The 21,966-nt window shown below is 37.7% G+C and overlaps 1 pseudogene; it reads left to right on the top strand.

The window, feature by feature from the left end:
• The first annotated feature begins 10,403 nt into the window (after nt 1-10,403).
• On the top strand, nt 10,404-15,297 carry LOC107762059 (uncharacterized; annotated as a pseudogene).
• The last annotated feature ends 6,669 nt before the right edge of the window (nt 15,298-21,966 follow it).

Below are 21,966 nucleotides of genomic sequence, written 5' to 3'. Positions count from 1 at the left end.
GACAGAGGTCCTTAGTTTACATCACATTTTTGAAGAGCGGTACAGAGTGAGTTGGGGACCCGCGTAGAGCTCAACACAACATTTCATCCACAGACCGACGGTCAGTCGGAGTGGACAGTTCAAATATTGGAGGACATGCCCAGAGCATGTGTGATTGACTTTGGAGTGCAGTGGGATCGATTCTTTCCTTTGGCCGAGTTTGCTTACAACAACAAATATCAGTCCAGCATCGAGATGGCTCCATTCGAGGCTTTATATGGTCGGCGGTGTCGTTCTCCCATTGGGTGGTTTGAGCCCGGCGAGGCTAGGTTATATGGGACTGATTTGGTGAAGGATGCCTTGAATAAGGTAAAGTTAATTCAGGAGCAGCTTCGTACAGCTCAGTTCCGATAGAAGAGTTACACGGATCAGAAGGCGCGTGATTTATCGTTTATGGTGGGCGAGAAGGTTCTCTTGAAAGTCTCGTCGATGAAGGGGATTATGAGATTCGAAAAGAAGGGCAAGTTGAGCCCAAGGTTTATAGGCCCATTTGAGGTGTTGAGGCGAGTTGGGGAGGTTTCTTATGAGCTTACTTTGCTTCCTAGTCTATCGAGAGTTCACCCAGTTTTCCACGTGTCGATGCTCCGGAGGTATCACCCCGACTTGTCGCATGTGTTAGTCTTCAGCACGATTTAGTTAGATGAGAGTCTGGGTTATGAAGAGGAGCCAGTTGCAATTATTGATACGCAAGATTACCAGTTGAGATTCAAGAGGATTTCCGCGGTAAAGGTTCAGTGGATGGGCTAACCAGTCGAGTAGGCGACCTGGGAGTCCGAGGAGGACATGCGGAGCAGATAACCACACTTATTCAGCACTCCAAGTATGAATCTAAACCCGTTCGAGGACGAACGTTTGTTTAAGAGGTGGAGAATATAACGACCCGACTGGTCGTTTTACTTTCTAGAACCCTATTACCCTAAATAAGACTTCCCGTATGTGCTTTTATTAATTTATAACTTACGGGGATGGTTAGTTCGGGATTTGGAAGGGTTCGGGTTGAAATCGAAACACTTAGTTCCTTAAGGTTGGCTAAAAGTATGACTTCGGTCAACATTTTGAGTAAACGGTCTCGGAATCAGGATTTGACGGTTCTAATAGGTTCGTATGAGGATTTCAAACTTGGGTGTCTGTTCGGATCGAGTTTTGGATGACCCGGGAGCGTTTTGGCGCCTAATGGTGAAAGTTGATTCTTTGAAGGCTTTATAAATTCTTTAAATTTGGTTTGGAGCGGGTTTTGATGATATCGAGGTCCTAATGGAATGTCGAGACCGGGAATAGTTCCGTAATATCATTTAAGACTTGCACGCAAAATTTTGTGTCAATCCGGGTAGTTTAAGTATGTTTCGGCGTATTTGGAGTAAATTGAAGAACTTGATGTTTATAAGATTGATTCAATGAGTTTTGGAGTGAGATTCTTAGTTTTAATATTATTTTGGGCGTTCCGTTTTATGATTTCAAAATTGTTGGTATGTTTGGGCGGGCCCCGGGGGCCCCGAGTGCCGATCGGACGAGGCTCGGGCCAAGTTGGGAGCAACAACTGAAGCTCCCAGATCTTTCATAATCGCACCTGCGCTTGGCCAGCCACCGGTGCGGGTTCGTAGATGCGAGCCACGAGCCGCAGAAGCAAAATATCGAGGGCAGCCCAGGAACCACAAATGCAGAAGATTGGGCGCACCTGCGTGACCGTAGGTGCGAGAGTTGTGGTCGCAGGTGCGGCTAGGCTCGCAGAAGCGGCCCCTTCTATCCGCAGATGCGGAGTAAGGCCAGGTGAAGGAAAAACGCACCTGGCAGGTGCGAGACCGCAGATGTGGCCAAGGCACCATAGGTGCGAAAATCGCTGGGCAGAGAGGGTTCATTTAATACAGGACTTAGGCCATTTTTATCACATTTCTCTTTCACTCTTGGGCGATTTGAGAGCTTTTAAGGAGGGGATTTCTCTTAGCACTTGGGGGTAAGTGATTTCTACCAGTCTTGAGTTAAATACATAGATTAAGGGTAGCTAATAACATGTAAATTAGTGAAAATTCATGGGTTTAAGTGACAACCTAGGTTTTTGATAAAATGAGATTTAATCATGAAATTTGTTATGGAATTTAGAAAAAAATCATATATTTGAATTCATAAGGTTATGGGTAACAACTTTCTTCAAACATTTTCGGAATCCGAGCACGTGGGCCCGGGAGGTGAGTTTTAGGATATTTGCAAATAGGCTTGGGAAATCATTTTGATAGTTAGGGTATGAACTTTTAAGCATGTATTAATTATTTCATATAACATTTGACTAGTTTCGAGTCGTTTGGCGCCAAATTGAGGGTGGGGCACAAATCTTGGACCGGAAAGTAAGCCTTGAGACGAAGTAAATCTCTTTTCTAACCTTGTAAGAGGGAATTAACCCCATAGGTAAATTATAACTAATATGTGCTCTTATGTGTGAGGGCTACATACGTACGAGGTGACGAGTGTCCATACGTAGCTACTATTTATGCTATTGTCCGGGTAGTCTAGGACCCATACCATGCTATACTTGAAGTGTTTGCACTCATACTTGTTGAGTTAATTGCTTAAGTCATATTGGAAGTTGATAAAAGAATTGTAAAAGGTTAAATTCATTTACTTAAGGTTGTGAATGGAACACTTGACTATAAATGAGAATTTGTGTGTTATTTGAAATGTTTTCTATTTGTGGAGCGAGCCAAACGCGTCGGTAGCAGATAAATGCATCTATGTTCGTGCCGTTTGACCCTCAGCAGTGCACAGTTTAAATATTAAGTTGGATTGAGCCGTACGACCTCGACATAATATGCGCATGAAAATCTTTGGAACTATTCATGATTTATATTGCTTAAAATGCCTTGAAATATGAGCTGTTAAATAATGAAACTAAACTTGGGGTTTAATATTTGCGAAAGAAGAATTTACTATTTCCTGATATTTGAGCTTTCAGTATTGTTCATGAAATCCATGCTTAGTATAAAATTTGATATATCATTGTTCGCCCATAGTAAGTATCAAAGTTGACCCCTCGGCACTACTTCTTCGAGGTTAGACTGGATACTTGCTGGGTACATGTTGTTTATGTACTCACATTACACTTCTACACTTGACTGTGCATGATCTGAGGCAGGTACATCTGGTTACCAGTTCGGTGCACATATTTGATCCCCGCTACGAGACTATACGGTGAGCTGTCCTTCCGAGCCGTCCTGCAGCAGCCAGAGTCTTTCTTTTGTTTATTTGTTCTGTCTATTCCATTTCAGGCAGTAGATTAGGATTCTTTTGTATATTCTACTAGTAGCCCGTATACTTGTAACACCGGGTCTTGGCACACTCACTAGTAGACTTATGATTTTTGGGTTGTATTTCTTTGGTTATGATTTCATTTAGCTGCTTTCGTTTTTCTCACTTTAAATTCCGTTATTTATTAAATTCTTTAAGTTTAAGGAAAGTTAGTTGTTTGAAAAACTTTAAAAAAAAAAAAGAAGGGAAAAATGGAAATCACTAGATTGTCCACTGTCGGCTTGCCTAGCAACGATGTTGGGCGCCATCACGACCTAAACTAGAATTGGGTCGTGACACTCAAATTCCACAATCAATAAATCCGCACGACAGGAATGGAAGACGTGGAAATTTTCTAACAGTTCTGTAGCCTCTCGAAGATAAGCACAGACGTCTTTGTACCGATCTGCAAGGCTCTACTAGATTCGTTCGTGACTCGTAGAACCTATGAACCTAGAGCTCTAATACCAACTTGTCACGACCTAAAATCCTACCACAGGCGTCGTGATGGCACTTAGTCTCTTAGACTAAGTAAGCCGGTTATAATTACAATTCAAGCCATATTTTTTATATATAGATAATCTAAACCAACATCGAAAATAATTACAAACAACCTCCCAAGACTGGTAATACGGAGTCACGAACTCTAACTGAATACATGAAATGATCTCAAGGATCGAATATTTAATACTGTTTGAATAATGATTAACAATACAAGAAAATGGAAAGACTCCAAGGGACTACGGCGACCAAGCAACTCTACCTTGAATCCTTGCGATCCCACTCTAACTCTATCCGAGTCCGATATCTTCAATACCTAGTTTCGCACAAAAATGTGCAGAAGTGCAGTATGAGTACGCCATAGTCGGTACCCAGTAAGTATCAAGACTAACCTCGGTGGAGTAGTGGCGAGGTACAATCAAGACACTCACTAGTCTAATAACCTGTGCAATATAGTATACAAAAATAATAGAAAATAAATAGCAGTGATAACAACAATAATCAACTAGTGATGTAAACAACAATGCAGCAAGAACTCCATAAATATTGCTCAAACAGGTAATGAATACAAGTACAACGAATAATCAAGTCCTTCAAAATATACATCTTTAATCTATAAGTTTTTCAATAGAAATCTCTAGAATATAATCTTTTCAAATAAATATATTTCTTTCAATTAAATATCCTTCGAATATAATTCTTTCAAATAAATATCTTTCGAATATAATTCTTTCAAATAATATCCTTTCGAATATAATTCTTTCAAATAATATTTTGAATATAATCCTTTCAAATAAAAGTCACCTTGTGACACCTCATATCATAATTATAAAATATGGGTCTAAGCCCACTTTCATATTTTCACGAAACCTCGTGCCAATATCTCTATCACAACCACATGAAAAACTCACGTGCCAAAATCATCATCATATTTTCCCCGGCACCTCGTGCCCATATTTCATATCTGTTGTGGCGTGCAACCCGATCCCATATAACATTAATCATACCTGTTGCGGCATGCAACCCGATCCCATATAACATAATCCGCATGGCAATAGCCACATGCTCCCAATTTCAACATAGATTAGACTACTATCAAGTTTACCGAAACAACAAGACAAGTTGCACAAGATATAAAAATAAACACAAGAAAAATCACATCACATGAAAATTACCAATATAATAACCCTACATCATCACATAAAACATACCAACACAATAACTCTACATCATCACATATCATCCCTGACAATAGCCAACCTTATCTCTCCTATAGCCACCCTTATCACTCCTATAACCGCCATTCCTTATCCCTCTGTCCTGGCAATATCAATAGCCACCATTATCGCTCCTATAGCCACCCTTATTGCTCCGTATATTAGCCACCCTTATCACTCCGCCCAGACAATATCCCAACACACATAACAACAGTGAAAGCCACCCTTATACCCACATAATATCAACAGTGAAATGCCACCATTATATCCTCATAATAATTACTCAAATTACACAACAATTTACACGGAATATTATCACGACAACACAACGCAATCAATTCATATCACAATTTGCTCAATGACCACAACCAATTTTAATGATATATTAAAATCAATAAATCTCTCAAAAATAGCCCAAGGCTCCACACAACATATATAAAACCTCAAAAACAACAACAAGGAAGGAAAATTAACTCAGCATAAGACAGCATCTTCTTTAGTCCAAATTTTTGATAAATATATTAATACATCAATTTAAATTTATTTATTTAATTATTTGCATACAGAAAAATCCATAATATAATTATTTCCAGAAAATATCAAATCAACAAATACACGAAATTCACATAAAATTCCAAGTCGCAATCATACCAAATTATCATATAAATGCAAACACAGCAAATAAGGAATGATGCATGACAAATTAAGGATTTAATAAGTTTCCACAATTTTTCAATTTAATACATAAGGGTGTCTACGAATTTTTAACTGATATAGTTTGCACATATAAACCAAGTACGTACTCGTCACGTTGCGTACATAGTTTTCCAATCACACAATTTTCATATAAGACTCAATGCCTAGGAAAAATTCCCCCACACAAGGTTAGGCAAGATACCTACCTTTTTGAAGTTAGGCTGATATTTCAAAATAGCTTTCTTGCTTGAATTTACCTCCAGACAACTCAAATCTATCCCAATTAATTGTATAACTTCATTAAAATTCATAGAAAAAAATTTCGGATAATAAAATGTCGACTTAAAATTTCATTCTAAAATGTCAACCAAAGTCAACGCGAGGCTCGTCTCTTGGAACCCGACAAAAGTTTTACGAAATCCGAATACTCATTCCGATGCGAGTTCAACCATACCAAATTTACCAAATTCCGATAACGAATCGACCTCCAAATCTTAATTTTTTATTTTATAAAATTTATATAATTTTTTCCAAATTTTCATCTCAAAATACTAATTAAATGATGAAAACAATGATATAATCATGTATATTAACCAAATCCGAGTTAGAATCACTTACCCCGATGATTTTCTTGAAAATCCCACGAAAACTCGCCACAAACTGAGCTCCCAAAGTCCAAAAATGAAAAATAAGATGAAACCTTCGTTCATATAGTACAAAATCTGATCCCCATTGTGCTTACCGCACATTTTCTTGTGCGGTCACACATCTCAGGTGCTGCGGTCGCGCTCTAAATTGTGCGGCCGCACTTCAGCAGCTCTGCACTACTAGGTTTCAGTAAATTGACATATAACTTTCTCTACATATGTCCAAATAATTAATGATATACCTTTCTGGAAACTACATTCAAATAGCTACAACTTTCATTTTTGAATTATCTCCAAATTCCTTGTAGATTAAACGATATAAGCTTCCAAAGTCAGACCATCGAATATGCGAAATTACCTTTCTGCAGCCGCGAGAAGAATTATGCGGACTGCACAATTTCAACTGCGGTCCACACAATTTCAACTGCAGTCCGCATATCTTCAAGTGCGGTCCACACAATTCCTACTGCTACATCACTTTGGGAGTTTGCGGCCGCACTTCTACACTAAAAAATGTGCTCTCCGCACTTCAACTATCCCATAACATCGTTAGAGTGCCGAAATGCCAGGACTCGCTCAGAACTCACCCGAGCTACTCGAGACCTCAACCAAACATATCAACAAGTCCTAAAATATAACACGGACCTGCTCGAGGCCTCAAACCACATCAAACAACGTCGGAACTATGAATCACACCACAAATCGAACTCATAAACTTCCAAATCTTCCAACTTTCAAAACTCGTGCCGAAACCTATCAAATCAATCCGGAATGACTTTAAATTTTGCACACAAGTCATAAATGACATAATAGAGGTATTCAAATTTTCAGAATTGGATTCTGGCCCCGATATCAAAAAGTCTACTCCCCGGTCAAACTTCCAAACTTAAATTTCTATTTTAGCCATTTCAAGCCTAATTTAGCTACGGGCTTTCAAATAATTTTTCGGACATGCTACTAAGTCCAAAATCACCACATGGAGCTGTTGGAATCATCAAAACTCTATTCCGGAGTCGTTTGCTTAAAAGTCAACTCTTCGGTCAACTCTTTTCTTTTAAGCTTCTTAAATAAGAATTATTCTTCCAATTTGATCCCGAATCATCTGAAATCAAATTTGATCACACACGCAAGTCATAATACACATCACAAAGTTTCTTGGGACCTTAAGTCGCTGAACGAGACGCTAATTCATAAAATGATAAGTCGAGTCGTTACATTGAGTGACTGGGAGGACTGAGTGAAATGATACTTTGAGAGTATGCATATGGGTTTATCACTGAGTTGCATCGCATTGACATGCACATTTGGCATACAGGCATATAGATGCATTTTTCTCATGCTATACGGTATCACGTCATTCATGACTTCTCACACATATTGGCATATAGGCATAGTGATGCATTTTTCACTTGCTATCTGAAAAGAAAATAAAACATCTTATTTATTGTTGAAAGGATTTTTGGAAAAATTACTGTTTTCAAACTTACTCATATTTTTGGCAACTTCCATAAAGGACTTGAGTTTTCACTAATACATTTGAGAGACAGAACTATTTTCAGAAATCATGATTAAGCTGAACATTTTATCTCTAAGTTACTTCTTTCATTACTTGCTTTACGTTGTTATGGACAGTTATTGACTATTGGTGTTGGACCCGACCTTTGTTCCAGCTCGTCACTACTTTAGGTTAGGTTTGTTACTTATTGAGTACATGGGGTCGGTTTTACTCATACTACACTTCTGCACCTTGCATGCAGATATTGGATGCTGATGTTGCTGGGATCGACGTGAGATGGATTTGAAGACGTACCTGTGTTCCGGTCGTAGCTGCCTCTTATTCATGGTAGCCTTAGATTTATAAAAAGTCTGTTTATGTACATTTCGAACAGATGATGTATTTATTTCGTACCAGCTTTGCAAATTCTAATCTTAGAAACTCATGATTTGTACTACCAGTCATTAGGACTATGGTATAAGATTTAGATATCTTATTTTACTTAATTGTCTTGTTAAATTTCATTGGAATTGGATAGTTGATAACTGGTTTACCTAGCGGGTTGGGTTAGGTGACATCACGACTAGTTGAATTTTGGGTCGTGACAAGTTAACATAGTCACGGGACAATGTTGGCCTTCAACAGTAGAGAAGCTACGTGGACGACCTCGTGATGGGTCGTGATAAAGGGATGGTAGGGGCTTGTAGTAGTACTAGCTAAGTCCACGAGAAGTGAAGTACAAAAAGAGGCGTCGGGTTGACGCTTGACACATTCAAGAAAGGGTATTATGTGTCTAACAAAAAGTTTTCCAAACTTATCTTCCTCCAAAGCCGCATGTACAAAAGTTAGAGCGGATGCAAAAGTAGTGAAGCCTTCAGAACTATCCATAGTGCATCCAAAATTTACAAGTAGATCAGCCACCCTGTTTTGCTCCCTGTATGTATGTAGTATGATGGGATTATCCAGCTGCCGGAGCACGTACCTGCAATCCATAAGTATATTAGAAAACAAGGGGTGAGAGCTGTGTAGGAGGGGGAGAACTTCTTTGAGCATCTATATGGACTTTTAGAGGTTTAAGTCCATGTAAAGAAGCGAGTTTGAGTCCATATAATAGTTCAAGGAGCTCAATATGTAGTTATTAAACTACAAGTAGTAATAATAAATTTTTGGTTTTTCACCATGGCGATCGATACTTACTTTGGAGCTTCGACAAATTTGAATTGCAAGTAATAATTGAAATAATATTTGAAGATCATTTCAAATGACTATTTATTTATTGAATTGGCCTATTATTTAGCTTCAAACTTGAAATATAGCACTTGCAATTTTATGAACATGTTTTAGGAAAATTTCAAGTTTTGCAATTTTTCACTCACAAAACTTGAACTTTATTTTATGTCGAGACATAATTTGAACTTGCAATTCAACTTTAACTCCAAATACTATTTTCTTTTCAAATCAGAACTAAATGATGTCCAAACACCTATTAATAGCCTGTTTGATCAAGCTTTTGGGAAGTCAAAAGTGATTTTTTCCAACTTGGTGGGAAGCCAAAAATATTTTTTTAATATATATATATATTAGAGAGTTTAAGTGTTTGGCCAAACTCTTAGAAAAAAAACTTTTGGGTAGTAGCAGAAGCTGAAAAAATAGCTTTCCCTAAGAAGCATATTTTGAACTTGATCAAGAACTAATTGCTGCTCTAAAATTAGCAAAAATATTTTTCAAATTGATTAACCAAACACAAATTACTACTATCAAAAAGTACATTTTCGAAAAGCATTTATGTAAAAAGCATTTTTCAAGTTAAATGGATTTTGAAAGTTTGGCCAAACATGTTATAATGCACTAGCCATTCCATACAGAGAACATACTTTATCTATCACATAGGCCATAGGCTCATTAAAAAAATAATGCATTCAGCCACACAAATAAGTCGAAGAGCATACGAACATTCATACACATGGATATCAAGAAATTAAAAAGGACCCAAAAAAGAAAAAGAAATTAGCTAGCATAATTTTCTCGTTCTAATTGCGTATACTTTAGGGGTCATTTGATTATAGGGGCTAGAAAATATTCTAGTATATATAAATTCTCTCATAAATAATACAGTATTTGATTGAAGGGATTAAAAAATACTGTCCATCGAATAATTACTACAATATTAAATAATATATGCATGCATTAAGTTATGCAAAAATTTATTCACACAAACATTACAAAATATTATCATTTACCGCATAATAATCTTTACACTATATTTTATCCATACAATAACAACCAATTTATTATTATACCCTACATAAATAATTCATGCATTACAATCTCACATAACTAGTATTTTAACCAAACAAAGATTTTGAAAATTTATACTCAAAAATAAATAAAAGAATCTTTCTTGTCTTTATTCCACGTAGGCAGGTAAGACCGTTGATAACCGCCAAATGAGAAAACGGCTGCAACTGAATTTAAACCCCCGCCAAAACCCCTTCTCTTTAAACTTCACTCTCTTCTCTGCTTCTCTCTACAATGGCTTCTCCTCCGAATTCCAAAATTGACAAACCCCTTTCCGTAAAGTCAGATATTCTTCCAAAAAGAAACGACAAGCTCCGCCCTGTAATGGCTGATGATGACCACAAGCCCCGGAAGAAAGCCAGAGCTCCTCGAAATTTCGAAAAAGACGCTCTTCGAATGCAAGCCAGAGACATTCTTGGCTCTCCAAATCATGACGCTATAGAAACACTCATTGCTAACTTAGCATCACCTATTGAAACAGTTTTATCAGAAGCCGAAAACTTGTACTATTTCTTAAGGCGTGAATACCCAAATGCCTTGTCTTTGAAAATTTCAAAGGTTTTACTTCACTCTCTGACTCGCCCTAAAATCAAATCCGAATGTGCATCTCTTCTGCAGAATCTGATCGATTCGCCAAGTCATTATGAGAGTGTGTGGAATTTCATCTCCCCCATGATCAAAACCGATCTTAAAATCGCGTTTCTTGAAATTCTTAGACAAGAAAATTCCAGTAGAATTTGTAAGCCAATCTGGAAGACAGTATCTGAGGTATTCAACTGTATTATTACCAAGGAACAAGGCGAGTGGCCGGGTATGCTCAGTTGCTTTTACGAGCGTCTACGTTCCGGTCCGTCATACGTTCAAGATTTTGCCCTTATGTTCTTTTTGAAGTTGCCAATGTGTCTACGTAAACAATTGGAACCTTATGTTAACAATCTCTATTTAGACTTCTTGGATAAGCTTAATTCTTTCAATGAAATGAGAAAACGTTTAGCCTTGGCTGCTTCAATTCATCTTGTTGGACAAATGTCTAGTGATTATTATTTTCTGTTAAATGGTCTACTAATGCCAATGATAAAAGGGGTATTGAGTTTTCTCATTAATGATAACGAGGAGGGGTATGCGCAGGAAAGTCTACGGAAATTAGTCGAGTTAGCTTGGGTTGAGCCAAGATTTTTCGAGTCACATTTGGATGAAGTGTTTGATACTATGGTTACCATTGCTGAGAATAATCGATTCTTAGAAGATACAAGATATCTTGCTGTAGAAATGATGAGCGCTTTTGATGATTATGTGATAAAAAGGGTAGGTAAGAAGATCCTAAGAAGGCTGTTTTTTGAGTTGGTTGAGATGATTTCGCGTATTGAGGATGATCCAATGGGTGATGTAGACTATGTGAATGGTTTATGTTTGGGAACTTCGCAAAATTATCTTCTTGGAGTAACTTTTATGTATAGGATTTCAATGGCAACGGGTGATCAAATTCGTATGCCTGTTTTACTCAAGGAATTGCCAACTTATATGGCTGCAGCGGAATGGCAGAAACGATATGCAGCAGTTACAGTCATTGGTGTCATTGCAAACGGATGTGCAAAGGTATATGCCAAAGTTTTGCATATTGTTGAATTTAATGCTTTTCTTGTGCGCTCAAGACTGCTCCTCGTTTGGATATATGCAGTTTGATCAGAAAATTGATTGCTAAAAATGGTCACTTCTACAAGTAGATTGCTAAGCATATACACATTTACATAACATATATAAATATATGTGTATGTGTGTATGTAGTATATGTATATGATAGGATAGTTGGTTTGGAGAATGAATACTTATTTATTCTTTCTAAGTTGAACTCCTTTATAAGTCGTGACTCTAATTTTACCTAAAGTACCGTTGGAATTCTTTTATTCCTCTCAGGCGATGAGGGATCATCTTTCTGAAGTGATGAATATGGTCTTGAAATCAATGCTAGATTCTTCTCCCCATGTTCGTCTTGCTGCTATTGGAACAATTAAAGCTATGAGTTTAGAACTGTCTCCAGATCTGCTAGATAAACACGGTCACAGGCTTATTGCTTCGCTATATTTGGCGCTTGCAGATGACCACTATCCCGACAGACAGGTGAGGAAGAATAATCTGTGCTAATAGCGCTTTTCATTTTCTCCCCAATTCATTTGTCAAATTCAAATATTTAATGGTATTTTCCTTGTCAGTATCATTTGACGTGGAAGCGACTACGACATGGTTTTGTTCGTCTACTTTAAGTCGTAATTCTGATGAAATTCTGCTACGATCATCCTCCTTATTATGAACTCTCTTATTGTTTTATGACAAAAAATCAATTTTTGTAGGCTGTTGCTGCTTCGGCAATGAATTACCTTTGTGAGGGTTGCAAGTCATGCATTTTAGAACCTTACTTGGACAAAATTGTGAGCAAATTACTTGCCCTCATCCAGGTACACAGTTTATAGCAAATTACGCTCCTACATTTTGCTTTAGACAGTTTATAGTGTGCTGGACTATGAATTTAATGAGTGAAAAGTACTGTTCCATTACACTGATAACTTTGAATTAGATCAGCATAAAGGTTTCTAGGAAAAAGATATACTCGTACCATTGTGTACTAATTTGAAGGTATTTAGATTTGAGTTGCCATTTCCTTTTGCATTGGCATTTCCTTTAGCTTAAAAATGTTGTTTGCTTTTGTTTAATATGATCACTTCACTTATATAACCGTTGCCTCCTGTTAGAGCCCAAGTCCTGTGCTGAAAGCTGAGGCCTTAAACACTCTAGCATTGGTTGCAAGATCATCAAAGGTCCATCTTGATAGAAACTCTGACTTAGTTTTTCCTTAGCGATCCCGATTTGATGGTGGTATCTGACAAGCTTTTGGACAGGATATCTTCACTAAATGCTATGATCTGGTCATCACTTACCTAAAGAAATTCTTAGCTGATGCAATGATTTGCCCATCGGCTGCAAGTAAATCGCTACAAGACAATGCTCTTGAGTGCATTTGGACAGTTGCAATGGCTGTTGGAGAGGATATATTTAAGAAAGATGCTGCAGAGGTGATATTTCTCTGTTACTTCTTTTACAAGAACTCAAATCTGTAGTATTTAAGGTCTATCGACATAATTATAGTTTTGCCTCTATAACTAATTTTATTGAGAACTTTCATGTATGTCAGGTCGTGGTCCTTCTCTTGTCTGTGCGATGGTATCTAGCGGAGGATGATCATCGTTTGAAAGTCACGCTTCTACGAGTATGTATGATCCAAACCATTTGATGAAAATGAAGTGTACTTTACCTAAGTGCTCCAATATAATGTGTTCTCTATTTATGTGGAAGGCATGGGCGGAGCTTCTTAGTTGTTTTGGATCTGGTTTTTATCCATATGTGAAAGATCTTATGCCTAATTTGCTCCAGTCTGCTAGACTTGGCTTTAGAGATGAAGAAATCGACGAAATAGTTGATTGGAGGTTCGTCTCTTCTTTATATACTTTTATCTGTCTAATGATCGCCAAAAGTTATGCTCAAACTTCAAAATTGTTTCATGACTAATTGGATGGTTAGTTTCCACACTTTTCAGCTGAAAATTGTACTATATTTCTGCTAAATAAGTGACCGGAAATGGCATTATACATATGCTTAAGTTGGCAACTAGAATTAATAGGTAACGAAATTTAGCATAGATAAGTAGTATTGACCGGACAAGTTGTTGTGCGGAGCAAGAATAAGGTGGATTTTTCCAGCTGAAATTTGAAGACTTGTTTCCTTAAGATTCTTAACATACTTTGGCTTTCTACTAACACACTGCAGTTCTCTACAGTGCCAGAGAACGTGTTGTTCTGACGGAGAAACTTATGGCGTGTAAAGTCTTGTTTCGCTTAACTAGTAAGTTCAAAGAAAATCTCTTCCCATGGATCGATCAGGTTGGTTTTGAAGCTATGGTTTTTTCATTCTGCATATGACTTTTTTATTCAAATTTGACATTATGTAAATGTTATTTGCGCAGGTTTCTGACATATTGATACCACTTGTGATATTTCATGATGGTGATATCTGCTTTACTTGAAAAGGCCGTTTCCTATTATTTCATTCTCCCTATTCTTTGATTTTATCTGTTCTTTTTCCCTTCTATTATGTATTTATAATACCTGATTTTTGTCCAAGCCATGCCAAAGCTGTTGCTTTCAGCAAAACTTTCTGTTGAGAAGAAAGAAGCAATTTGGAGGTTACCTAATTGTTGTTCAAGCCATTCCCAAGTTGCTGCTTTCAGCCTTACAAATTCCTATCTGAATAAACTGGCGCGCCGAGTTGTACCATCCCTACTAGAAGCTTTGAATAAGGTAACCTCCAGTATTTATTCTATTTGAAGATGATATCACAGTTTATACCATTTTTTTCATTCTGTTTGTTGTTTTCAGTAAAGGTTGAGTTACATTTTATATGCAGGAAACTGACAGTGAAATTTGCGCAAACATATTGAAATCATTAAGCAAATGTATAAAGGTTGGTCATTTCATAGTTATCAAATGAAAAATCTGTTACTTTCTTTTCATATTTTGGCTGTTTGATATGTGCAATTTGCCCTGACAACTCTCTCTACAGATTGCTGGAGCATTTCTTAGTGAAAAGAAGATTGAACGTATAGCTAATGCGATAATACAGGTGCTGAAAGCAACATCAACAAAACAGTTTTCGAAAGAGGAAAATTCGACTCAGCTGGAAAAAGAAATCATTAAACAGGTCTGAAAAATCTCCGATTACTTATGACAGAATTTTCCTGTATTTCTGTCACTTTGTTAAGCCTTTTTTTGGTACAGGTTGTAAACTACTTCAGCACATTGATCAAGATATATAAGGAAAGATCCTGGACTTTCGTGGACGAACTTTTGGAATGTATAAAAGATATGCTGGTAAGTTATCTTCATCAATAAATACAAGGGAAAAAGAGACCCTTCACCTCCAAAATATACTGCAATTATAAGTTTGGGATCATAAGTTTTTGTCATAACTTGATATGATCTTCATGCAGGGAAATGACACGACGGCAAAAGAGAAGCAAATTGCACTTTTAACCTTCAATGAAGTCTCTCTAAAATGTAAAGGAGCTGCTCTTAGGTAACTTGCTTGATCCTGATTAAATGAAAACAAACATTCTTCGCGCCTGTGGATTAACATATTTTTGAAATAGGTATTCTCGTAAACATCTTCCACTGATCCTGCAAGCCTGCAAAACCGAAAACCAGAATGTCCAAAAGGTTATTAATTATGACTTTCTCAGTCAAACTATACTTTGATGAAACATATATTCTGTTGTCAGTGCAAGAATTGGGAAGAATTTGATTATTTTCTCCAGGAAGCGGCACATGGACTTGGTCTAATTGCAGAATTTGGAGGAAAACAACCTGAAATTCCTTTCACTGGTCAGTTACATCAATGAGTCTCATATTTAGAAAGACTATTCTTTGAAGTGTTCTAATTATTCAAATATCCTTTTCTTCTACAGAAGTTGCTTCCACTCTATGTACCATTATCAAGCAATCGGATAAAGCAACAGCACATGATGTTGCTGTTTCGGTTCTTGGAAAGCTATTGCACTTTCATAATCACGACGAGCAAATTATAGCTGAGGTATCATAATTGTTAATTTTCCGAAACTGTGCATTGTGATTCACATTTTCCTTTTCTGTCCTCTTTAGAAATCTCATATTGTTCAGTGTTCTTCTATAGGTAGTTACATTGTGGTTAGACTCATTGCCCTTAAATAATGATTTGATCGAAGCGCAAGCTGCACATGAACATCTTTCTTTACTGATTGAAAAGTATGTTACAAACTTCCTTATGTGTTCATTCATTAAAATTCTATGTTGTTTAATATTTGGAAGAGATTTTGATTGTCTGACAAACTTGCGCGCTATCATTAAATTTCAGGTTAGATAGAGATATTTTGGGCCTCAACAACGCGAATATTCCAAAAATTCTCGATATCATTGAAGAGGTAAATATTCCATATTCATCAACCAACACTGCTTAACTATATTTCCTATATGAATATTTCTTCAGAAGTATAAGCCTGTACTCTTATTTGCTACAGATATCTTATATACAGCACTCAATTAATTTTCATTCAGGATTAGTAGTTCAGCACTTTATCATTTCTAACTGAATTATATTTAGCAGGTTCTAAGAGACACCACGAATCTGGCAACAGAGGAAACCAAGCACCGAATGATGGAATTCAAGAATTGTATATCCTCTATAGATCTCGCGGTGCAGTTTTTTCCTTCATTCTCCTTTCCTGAGGTTTAACTCTACCTGCTTTGGCAACACCTGCATCAGCAGCTGTTGTGTAGTATCATAATTAGTCTACGATTTGTTGCTCTTCTATACGTTCAAACAAAAATGTAAAACTGTAAAAAGCCTTAGATTGCTGGTTCAGAAGTGTTAATCAATGACTTAATATAATCCAATACACTCTCTGACTTCAAGTAAGACATTTAGTGCAGTCACAAGCCTAGAGCTAGAAGCAGAAACATGAACTTCTTCTCCTTGATTACTGGAATTCAATTACAACGCAAATTAAGAGCAGCAGATTCAGGAATTGCGAGGATGATGATTATTTTGAAGAAAATGCAGAAGAGGTTCTATCAAAAAAGAGAAAAATGAAAATGAGAAAGAGAATTCTTGCAGTAAGACCTTTAAAGAACGATACTACAAGACTTTTTTTGGAACTGGTTCCATTCTAATTCAATTCTTCATTATTCGTCAGACATCAAAATATGCAATTTACAGAAGTTGCATCAGCAGAAACACACCTAACATTAACATGTTGTACACTTAATTATTATATTTGTTCAAACATCATTATCGAGATCATCAATTGTTACAAGTGACATTCGAAATGTACATAATTAGCATTTTTTCCTAAAAGGCACACATAGTTATCCAAGAAAAGATTGGATAGGAATGTAAAATTGAATTGCAGCCATAACATAAAAATGGCAAGTTCCAACCTTACATTCTAAAAGCATATGCTGATTTGAGTTACTAACAACAGTAAGGAGTAAGGACAAACCAGTCCGGTAATTAACCTTATAAATTAGAAGAAATGCACAATGTGAGATTTACTATATAAGAGTGAAACACAAATGCTTAATACTAAGTCACTAAGTTAGGCAGGGGTTAAGGCTGGTCCTAAACCTTGATTTCTTAATCTTGAGAGAGCTTCTTTCTTAATATTCTTGATTAGTAGTTCAAGATAATAAAAATCTTGATCTGGTGGATTTGATTTTAAACAAATTTTGATCTGATTAAGGGCTTCATCAATGTGTTTGATGAGATCTTTGAACAGTCCTTCACGGACTTCCTTAATTGCCAATTCAAGATTATCAGCAGCAGCTTTTATCTTATAGCTAAAATATTGGTAATCAGCGACAAAAAAATCTGATTCTGTCATTCGCGCCAAATCATAGGCCGATTGAAGAGAATCTTCAAGATCATTATGATCAGCCAAAGATATATGAGGGATGAATGTGAATATTAGGAAAATGCATAGAAAGAGGGAAGTGGCACCAGAGAGACACAACCATTTTCTTTTAGTTTCTCTTTTTGGTTTCTTTCTCTTTAGGATGTAATATTTATTTCTCATCTTTAATGAGTATTTAATAATAAAAATTTAACTATAGCTAATTAATAACCTTTTCAGTTACAAGATATGTCTGCTAACTGAATTAGGAGTAAAAGGCTGAATTATTTGGTTATAAATGAAATAAATGCAACATGTTTGTCCATTGAAGAATACATCCGCATGTGATCACTTATTTTTGTGGCAGTAACGGCCATTATATTGTTAGGTGTTTGTCCCGATTTTCTTATCATATTTGATCTCCTATTTTTTGAAGGAAGGACAATATATTTACCGTAATTGATTTTTCTTTTTACGAAAAGAAAAATATAATTTTTTCATATTTGGCTAGTCCTTTTCCTTGTAAGAAAATATTTGGACTTCTATAAATTAAGGATCTTTCCTTCTCATTCAATAGCATCCACAATGTAGACATATGAGGTTTGAGAGTCTTGTTAAGGGGAATTACTTTACGGGACAAGTGTTAGTGTGCCACTTGTGTTTGCCTCTTTGTGAGGTTGTTCTCTTGATATTTTTGTATTCTCTTTTATATAGTGGATTGCTCATCTCTGCCGTGGACGTAGGTCAATTGATCGAACCACGTTATATGTTTGTGCTTCTTTTGATATATTTCTCTTTTGTTGTCTGATTTATCGTCGTTCAAGATTTACTTTACTAGCTTCCACATGACACCTGATTATTTCGATCTTAACATATTGACATATATTTTATATTGTGAGTGACATCTTGAACTAACTTTATATGTGAAGAAAATTCTGCAAAAAAAAAAACTGATAGTCTGATCACTTTAATCTGGTCCATATCCATTTTATCAATGTCTAAACTATTCATATTCCAAGTATTTTTAACATTTACAGAAGTATAAGCCTCTAGTATTATTTGCTATAGATAAATCTTATATACTGCATTTCATTGATTTTCATTCAAGATTAGTAGTTGCACTTTATGACTTCTCGCAACATAACTATTTACCCGAAAAATGGATAGCAATTGAGTTTATACACGATTTTAAGGATACGTGATATAACTTGACACAAATTGAGAAAATATATATATTAATATTGAAATTAACTGTAAAAGAAATAAATGCAAACCAAATGAATCAATTAGCCTCGGCCCTCAAGTTCGATCACCCTCAAACCAAGTGGAGAATAAACTGATACAAGAATAAAATAACTAGATATTAAAAACCAGAAGAAAGGCAGTGTATTGCTTTTTATTGCGTAAAAATATCCTAGCCCTACAAATGATCAGACCCCCTTTATATAGTAGGGAAGTTCTACTCGTGATATAATTCTAAATACAGTAAGGAATCTCATTATAGGTTAATTATTTGGCCTTTCCTTGATATGCGCCGGGATTTCCGCCGTGATTCTCGCCCAATTACGGATATTCCTGCTTTCTATTTTTTGGCTCGATAAGCTTTCCTCGGTCTCGCTCGATCTCTATTTTGTTCGGTCTCGATCTTGGACGGTCCCGATTTCTATCGGTCTCTAGGTTATGAGCTCTACACTCAAACCTCGCATCATAATTCGATATTACACGAGTTCAAACCTTGTCCTATTATGTTCCAATCTCGATTAGTCATACGAAGGGCAATCTCGATTTTGACCGTAGACAGATAGTCCTCTCGTTTCTCGGAAATAAGATGGCAAGAAAAGATATAAATTTTCGAACTCCGACTAGATGGGTAATGACGTCAGTGATGAGCCCGATTATGACGTATGCGATGAAACGTCCCGCCGGTTCAGTTACCAAGGCATTAAATGCCCTTCAGTCGCTGGTCGGCCATTGCCGGTTCTGAACCGTCGCCAGCAACCTATAAGAACCCTAACTTTTCTCATTCAAACTTTTACACTCAAAGCTCTTTCTACTCTTGCTTCTTATTCAGAAAATCCCCTTACTTCACAATTTTCACACCCAAATTTCTAGAAAACTGCACACCATCCTAATTCTCTTTTCCCTTATTTATCAATGGCATAAACTTCCAAAACCGTGCCGGAAAAGGAAGCCACTTCTACATCACGATCCGCCAGTGGTGAGGCTGCGACGGAACCCCACCATGAGGAATTTGTTCTGGTAGGGTGCCCAACAGTCACTGACTTTAAGGTCGAAAAGGCCTCCTCGGTACCGGGTCGATGTGAGCCGGTCTCGAGGAACATATGCTCAATCATCAAAAAGATCCTCAACAAAGTTAAATAGGAATGCAACTGGGACAAAAAGCATCTAGTAGTCCCATTGCCTGAGGAATTGATTACTATCCACGTGGAGGGGTTTCTAAGTGTTTACATTTACCTCTTCACGTTAGGTCCCTTAGACCCTGTCATCGTCGCCTTCTGCAAGAGATACGACGTGACCCTTTGCCAGATCCATTCTTCCTTTTGAGAATAGTGATTCTCCTCATATTTTTCACTAGAAAAATTGAGGGATGTCTTTTCACCCTCGATCACCTTATGCGCCTTTACAAATCCCCAACTCTATCGGGGAGGGCTAATCAAGCTCGTTCGTCGGGCCAACAAAGCCCTGTTTTCGAGCATAGACGAGGCTCGTGACCGAGGTTGGATGGGCCGATTTGTCCAAATAAGGACTTCGGACCTGATTCCTGCACATGTCGTTTCCTGATAAATGGAACATGAACCGTGAGTAATATTTCGCCTTGAATGTTCAATTTTGTTGTTTTGCTTCTTATCTTCTTTCCTCATCTATGTTTTTGGTGTTGCAGTTGTGGCCTAGATGCCGAACAAGATTATGGAGCTCAAGCAATGGGTCGAGGGCCTGGTGTCACAGAAAACATACTCCGAGCGTGCTTGGATGGAGTTATCAAAGGGTCGATGGGAGGCCCGCAATCATGTTAAGTTTCTCTCTTAGAACGGTTATCGTTCGAACTTCTTCTCTTGCTTACTCCTTTTTTTTCCTTTATAGGCCTCGGGAAGGATGTTGCAATGAGGCTCCCATATGGTGACGAAGAAGTCATTCCACTTGCTTCGAAGCAGGCCAAAGAGAAGAAGAGAAAAGGGGCTCCGAGTTCCCCGAGCTCAGAAAAGAAAAAATCGGCGAAGAAGTCTCGCAAGCCCAAGTAAGACTCTGGTGCTATGCCTTCGGACTTAATCTGCCGATTAAGGGACGAGTCCGAAGAAGGAGAAGAGGAAGATTACTCTAAACTAGTGGCCCGTGTGCGGCTTGGTGTTTCGATACAAAATTCCTCTGAACTGGCGGAGGTTGATGAGGGAGCTTTGGCCGAAGTTCCTGAACCAGGAAAAGTTGAGGCCACTCCGTCCTGAGCTGAGATGGTCAAGAAAGAGACCGGGGGCGAGGCTTTCCGGGCAGTGGAAGATGTCTCGAGGGACGAGCTCGGAATGATCGATATTTCTGGATCCCCTCAGATTTTGGACGCTATGATCCGTGAAGCCAATATGTTGGAAGGTCGCTCTTACCAGGGTATCTAGGAGGCGACTGATATCAATGGCTTCTTGGATGGGTTTGAGTCCGCTGCATTGGAGGATGTCACCGGGTTTGGTGGTTTACTGATACCAAATAAAGTACCGTCATCGGGCGCTACCGGGTCTTCATCGAGCCCAAAATTGGTGGATCGATTCCCGGCCCCAGAGTGTTAATCCCGATCGTATGCGGAAGATAGTGCTTTTCGTCCCGGAGGATGCCCGAGTTTTCTCTTCCCCCGTGGGGATTGCTAGCTACCTTAGATCCTTGGTGACCAAGGAAGACCAAGCCATGATGAATGCGGTGGGAGCCACTTGCCTGTTTAATGAGGCTCAACATGCTCTGAATCGGGTAACTTCGAGGGTCTATCCATTATTTTCTTTTAAACTCGGAGTTGTAGATAATCTAACATCTTCTTCCTTGTTTGCAGGCTTCGGTGTTGCATCACGAGGCTTTCTTCCGAATTCGAGAGGAGCACGAGGCTGAGGTTCGGGACCTTACTGAGAAAAGTGACACCTACAAGCTTCTCAGTGAGAAGCTTCAAGCCGATTTAGTAACGACTCAGGATGAGCATGTCGAGATGGCTGAGCATTGGAAATAACTACGAACAATCCGATTCTGCAGGTCCGGCAGAGGCTCGAACAAATCGGATGACTCCAGACGCAGGTAGATGCGATACAGGCCGAGGTAGAAGAATTCAAAAAGAAC

This window comes from Nicotiana tabacum, chromosome 13 (assembly GCF_000715075.1).
Source record: "Nicotiana tabacum cultivar K326 chromosome 13, ASM71507v2, whole genome shotgun sequence".
NCBI classification, from domain to species: Eukaryota; Viridiplantae; Streptophyta; class Magnoliopsida; order Solanales; family Solanaceae; genus Nicotiana; species Nicotiana tabacum.
The sequence above is the reverse complement of the archived record's forward strand: the minus strand, read 5'-3'. Positions and strand labels throughout refer to the sequence as shown.